Here is a 7,174-nt window from a genome sequence, read left to right as displayed (position 1 = left end):
GAAGAGCTATTAGTCAGTTCCGGCAGACAGGCAAACCATATTTCACAAGTAACACAATAACTGGCAATAAATAAAAGACAAAAGAAGAACGCAGAGAGATAACTAATTGTATTGCAACTAGTTCTATCGTACTTTTTGGTTGAAAATGTGAAAAAGTAGAAACGTCTCTGCTATCCACCAAGATTTTAGAGACATATATATAGACCAGACATATATATTTTATTTAATAGGATTAATAAGATTGATATCCTAAACTTTTTTATCTGAAACATTAGAACGTAGAAAGTATGCAAGCAATAAGTTATCAGTTGTATTTGTATATAATCAAACACGCTCTTTCAGCTTTATAAAAATATATTTTTACACGTGGCATTATGTATATCTATAGTATACGTGATCTTATCAATGGTACATCCTTATTGCATTTTAACTATTATATACCTATCTATTATTATATAGGTAATACTCAAGGATTAACTCAACTCGCGTATGGATCCGATTTACGTTCTTTACAAAATAAGCGCGTTGTTTTGATTCTCGGTTAAATCTCGAGATATTTTCCTATAGAAAAATCTCTCATTCTCTTAAGACTATTAAGACTACGGAATATTATTTGTTATCATATTATCTGTGACATTTCATGCCTTTATATCCGTCCTTTATATCCGACCTGCAACTAATAAAGAGACGACTGCATCGAAGTAGTCAAACGTGTCCTTTTGCTGTGTGCTATACTTACTCGCCTTCATAAATTCTGTCTGCGTTCTATTTATATCTGCAAGTTTCTTGATAAAGACGAGACTGAAGATACGTCTTGTCACTTTTTGTAAGAAACGCTTTGCGTTTCAACAGAATCGAAAGAATTCCGAGAGCGTGGTTTTTCTTTAAAACTGCGCTTTGTGATTTTCACCACGCGTCTCCGATTATTATGGTTAATCTATCTTTGGTCAGGATCGCGAAAAAAGACTTAATGAAATTTAATTACGTCCTTTTTTCCAAACATTTAATTTTTACGTTGTTATCGCATCTCGATATCCTTGAAGGATATTTTAGTAACCTGATGTGCGGCTTAATTGTTACGGATTTTTGCAGACGATAGTCACACATTCTTGATCACATAGGGCCGATATCACAGTCTTCGATTAACGTGATCCTCCAATTAAACACATTTCGTCTCTTTCTAGGGGGACAGTTAGAAAGAGATGCAGAATGAGTTTACGCGGAGGATCACGTTAATCGGAGACTGTGATATCGGCCCTTATATCTGCACCAACATGTAATTTTATTTATATAATCGGACGACAAAATTTTTATTATGTGTACATATGTATACATGTCATACAAAACAGAGGTAAAAGTATATATTTTCTACTATTAATCCATTTACAATTATTCTCAGTTTGTACTGACGCGTTTTTTGGCTTTAATGGCCTGAACTATTTGTTTAAACTATCAGGACTAGAACTATTGAAAAGGAAGTCAGAACTCTCAATTGTTTGTGAATTTCCGCAGCAAAATAAGACGCTAGCTTCACATACATCTCAAATAAAGATATTAAATTTTTAGTATTTGTTCTAATGTCTTTGCTCAAATTGTCAAAAACAATACTTATCATGGTGATTGATAATACGCAATGTTGAAGTTTCAAATAAATATAGTCCATTTTATTAAATTAATTTTTTTACAGTTTGTTCCTAGAGTTTAAAACATTATTTATCTCTGGATCATTCAATTACACAATCGTCTTAATACGTTATAATACTTCAGAATTAGCGACAATTGTTTTACGTTTAATCATAATTATTAGCTTCAGCCTCTTGCATATTATTTTGTCCTTATATATGTACATATAGCGAGTGTTGCTCGCGCTGACAAGATTGAGCATAGCCAATGTCGCATGAATTCATGTGGTAGATTACAGCGATTACAGATACGCTTTCCGTCGTCTATCGCGTTGATAGCAACGTCGTAATCGTCACCGTTGTCATAATTGCCTTATTAAACGATCTATCCTATTCTTTCACGATTCAGTATGCACACGTTGACTAGTAATACACAGTTTGGCATCGTTAATCGTATTTCAATCTATGATTGCATTAATCAGTGGCGTAGAAACGCGGCGCACTCGTTTGCGTTAACTCATTATTCGCTATTATTATTATGACGTACATAACCATTCATAAATGTCGATAAAATCTTTTTTTTCGAAGAGTAAACGATTGCTACATTTTTATCAAGCACATAAGAAATTTTCCAAGCTCGTCAATGTTAATAATTAACTAGTACGTTTGTCAAAATTTTATCTCGAAAGCATTTAATGTGTCTGCCTCGCGGTGCGTGTACATTCGCTGTTATTACATAATTTTATTTTATTTTCACTCGAAAATGTCGCATATATCGGAATAATGTTTGATTTGTTAATACAATTTGCACTTGAGCGTTAATGACATGTGCGTATACCTTATATCTTATATTCGACTTTAAGAATCGCTTGTTTGGAATTTTCCAAGGACACGTATATAACGATACTTGCTTTATGTATGTATAAACTTATAAAAGCATTTGTCTCTCGGAACTATTAAACTCCCCTCATGTGGATCTAAAAATAGTGCGCTCGACATCGAACTACATATAATACACAGCCACGTTAACCGCGTCAAAACTGCGCTCTTACATCCTATTCTCGACGTCGTCGCATAGCAATCTCATTGTCAGTACATAAAAAAAATACCCACTAGTACTTGAATATACGTATTATAACTTCATAATAACATCCACCTACAGATGACAAGTGACACAAGTGTCAATTTACTATTTACTATTTACTATTTAACTAATAAATATTAATTTTTTAGCGATAATTAATTAGATCATTAATCACTGTTTTCTAATGTGTTTGTAGCAATAATAATATATTCCATATTATTTTATCTTAGAAAGAAGTAATATAAATATCATTTTCATTTTCATGAAAAATTTCGCCTACTTGTACGTAGGTTCATATTCAAACGGTACTACTATGTTGCGACTCGCGAATTCTACGCCACTACGCGAAAGCGATTTGATACTGGCTGGGACTTTGGTATAGGAATGGGCGAGAGGTTTCCACTCGCGTCCGATCGATTCGCCGATCAATGAGTAACGTAGACTAGATCGCTACCGCGAAAGATCGTCTCGATCACGGACTTTCGGTTGAATTCACCACCCCGGGACTCCATCGCGGCCACTAGTCGCTGATATCGGTTCCAGGCGGTCACCGACGCCACTTCCTTTTCCGGCCGGTCCTTAATCTTCTCGTCGCCGCCGCTGGTGACCGCAGCCTCGGAAGTCTGACACACAGCCTCTGCATCCGGTATCATCTACGAAGTTGCGATCGTATGATTCGATATTGTCATTGGAATTCTCCATGATCGACGGCGCAGGAAATTATCGCGCGCATTGTTTTATCAAGAGACACGGTACGCAGCAAAGCGAATATTTGATTCTCTGTTAATTAACTAACGGGACGATAATTAGATAACGGGTTTAGTAATAACGGATAATGGATCTCTTCTGCATGGTCGATTGATCATCGAGATATTATAGGTTTACATGAAACGTATAAAGTGATTTTGCTATTCGCATGAATTTTACACGTGAATAAACCAAGGGAGTAGTTTTTGTAATTATTATCTTAATTGTTATAATTCATATTAATCATATTTGTTTATTAATAGTAACAATCGCGTGTATTACCGTTGCCTAATTATTTATGAAATTAATTGTTGTAAATGGTTGTAATTGACCGTTATAAAGCCAAATGATCTGTCGATATCGATAATTAAAAGTTAAGTAAATAATAATGAAAAAATAATGATTGCGGTACCGTGATATCACGGCAATTGGCACGGGCTCGCGTTGGTCGTTGAACTCCAAGTTGGTTAAAGTGGCGCAGGGGTGACGCAAAATCTGGCAATGGGGATGGGGATGGGGATGGGGATGGGCATGGGCATCCTTAGTAACAGTGTAATATGCCGTTCGAGTATTGATTTCAGACTCGGGGTTTAGGGTAGCGTTACACGCGTCTACGATGCATTCAGCAAACATTGGTCATGCTCGTTTCGTATAAACCTTCTAGGACTTCCTTCCGCTCGATTGCCGGCCAATCTGATACAATCAAAACGGAACGGATGCCGTTGAAATAAATACAAAGTCAAGAGAAGATAAAACTGCAGCATTCCTTGATAATTCTATTTGAAACTATCCGATTTTAATTTGTCGGTAATAGCATATCATTTCTTATTTGATGTCTTAGAAATTTACGTTGCATTTTACACATGAGATAGATAAAAAATCATAAAAAAATATAATAAAAATCCTGCAAGCACCTTTGGAAATTTTCCGTAATTATAATCACTCGTTATTGAGCTCTCAAAATCTTGGGTGTCAAAATCTGCCTTTCGTATAAACGACTTCGCGTTCGGACCTCTAATCATTTCTCGCTGCTCACCTTCGCGTGGTTTGGTTTCCGCCGATTCTCGCGCGACCTCGCGATTCAAGGGTCAAGGTTGCCCTACTGCTCCGCAGCCTGAATTTCCGTTCTTCTGGAACAATTTATATCGGAACCGGATTTATCTAGCGAGACGCGTAGACCAGACCTGCGTGCGGTCCAACAGTAACTGAGGAAGCTCGACCAATGCGTCGACCATCAGCTGGATCTCCGCGATGACTTTTCCCCCCTCTGATGGTGCTCAGAACCTACATGTGGCTACCATATGGGAGGGGAACGACGGAGGGGGTGCCGTTGAGAAACAATGCCGGATACGTGGAGGGATCACCTCGTTCTCTCACCCCTCTAGTCTCACCCTAGACGAGACGAGGCTGGCTGGGGTTCGTTTCCGGTTTTTCGCTTGCCACTCGCGTGTCGCGGATTTTTTTCAGCGACGCCTCAAATCCAACAAGAGATGAGATTGCTTCCAATCGATACGCACGCGAGTTTATGTTTTACGAGCCGTTTTATGCGCGTTTACTGGTTACCTGGTTAACTGGTGTTATAATCACGAAGCTCTTCGCGTTTCAGTGAAGAGGTATCATTGTACTCGATTGTGTAACTATTCATTCTACATTGATCCTCACGACAGTTTCCCGTAATTGTAAATGAACAAATTAATTAATAATTATCTACTTTTAACAAATTGTCTTTATTCTTCTTACATAAAATTTTTAAATTAATCAGTTTTAACTTGTTTTAATTTCTTAATTAATAAACAAACGACAAAAAAGTATTATTATTCTTTTTATGTGATATATTAATTTGTGTGTGTATATATACAATATATATATATATATATATATATATATATATATATATATGCATAAGAATTTTTATATTTAGTGACGAATCTTCATCAAGATCCACGAGCCAGGATCTACAAGCCCTCGATTTAGAGACGAAAGGTGTTCAGCACGAGCCACGATCGTTTCTTCCGGGCAGCTGCCGCTATTTTTCGAAAATAAAGGTGGGCCCCGCCGTCTGTCCGCGGACCCGCCACGTGTAAAGATCTTTATCTCATTCCGTCGGTTTTTTTCCAATTTTAATTAACCGTCTTGATTATTCGTCTCGACGTAAGGAACGCGGTTTATTTGCCGTGTCAACGTTACACGTCTTCACGATTACACAAAATTACAAAGCGACGCGAGTGCAATATAGCGACTTAGCTGAGGACTCGGCCCAATCTCCTCCACACGGTTAGTAGATTCTGCGTTAGCAGATGTATACTTCCGGCAGCTGTAAAAGTGGTGTTGTACCTCTTTTATAGGTGCACGCGCCCTCGACACGCACGCGGCGAGACAATGAACACAGATTGGCCATTAGATCCGCATCTGGCGGATTTCGTGAAAGATCAATTTTCTATACCGAGGTACCACGTCAACGCTCGATTCGATCAGACCAAATAAATTGAACGTTTATGTAATTTTTCCGCAATGTCTTTTTGCAGACCCAATAAGATATACAATCTTAAGAGTTGATTAAGTTTGTCATCTGTAGAATTCAACGCACAGTCTATTGAATACTCGTAGGTATCTTTTTCATCAGCAGATGGATGCACAAAATAACGACCGTTCATTATATGAATTTTTTAAATATCTTCCATCTTCTTGATGCACAGCATGCTGCTACCATCTGCGCAGTGGTATGCACGAGCTTCTTTCCGCTACTTTAGTTTTTAAAACAATTTTTTGCACAGCCCGACCAAACTCTTCGAGTTGTCTCTCTCACAAATAAATTTTATCATACACATTCCATTAAATTCCATTGCGACGTTAGCTTTATTATGCGAGACGCATTATCAATAATTTCATTTCTTCTTTGTTTAAAATTCTCCGTCTTTGGTTATCAACCGTATACAAAAATATAAATGTAAATCGAAACTTATTAATACTCTTACGTATAGATATCATATCATATCGAAACATCATGATATAATTTTCTTCTTCTTTTCTCCATTAAGAAATTCTAAAATTGGAGAGGTAAAACTTAGATAAGTTTTATAATTTTGCATTTTACAAATACCGTTTGAATAATCCGTTTGAGTTTTCGGGTAAAGATGGCCTGCGAGTTTTATATTACGCAATACGGGATCTATCGCATATCTGCATCTGCGTACGCTGGGTCGCTCTGTACCGGTTCACGGACAGGCCAATTCAGCCAATTTACTTGATTTCCCCGTCGCTGTCACAATGGACATGGCCCCTATGGCCTACGGTATGGCCGTGCTCGCCACGGTGGCCTGGCGTCTTTCGTCTTCGACATGGGACCGCTGCGCCGCGCCGCGGAATGCAGACGTCTCGAATTAAATACGCGTCACTTAAGGCAAGCCTGTCTGCCCACCCGCGCCTATTATTGTCACAATTCGTTTTTGGCGTTGATATTCCCACAGCACCTCCATGTAGCAAGGAGATTAAGGCGACATTTGTTTTTCTAAAGTCGCCCGTATTCTCGAGTCGAGCGACAAGAAAGATTAATTTTTTTTTATAAAGAAAGAGCTGAGATGTCACACACATTCAACTGTAATTTTTATTTATTTATTTTTTAATAACGATGATTATTTTTTATTCTATTTTTCTATTCATATCTTTTAATTATTGCAGCCTTTATAATAAAATTAAGCATTTCTCGTAGTCATATGTTAAT

The sequence above is a fragment of the Temnothorax longispinosus genome, chromosome 6 (assembly GCF_030848805.1).
Source record: "Temnothorax longispinosus isolate EJ_2023e chromosome 6, Tlon_JGU_v1, whole genome shotgun sequence".
NCBI lineage: Eukaryota > Metazoa > Arthropoda > Insecta > Hymenoptera > Formicidae > Temnothorax > Temnothorax longispinosus.
Note: the sequence above shows the minus strand (reverse complement) of the source record.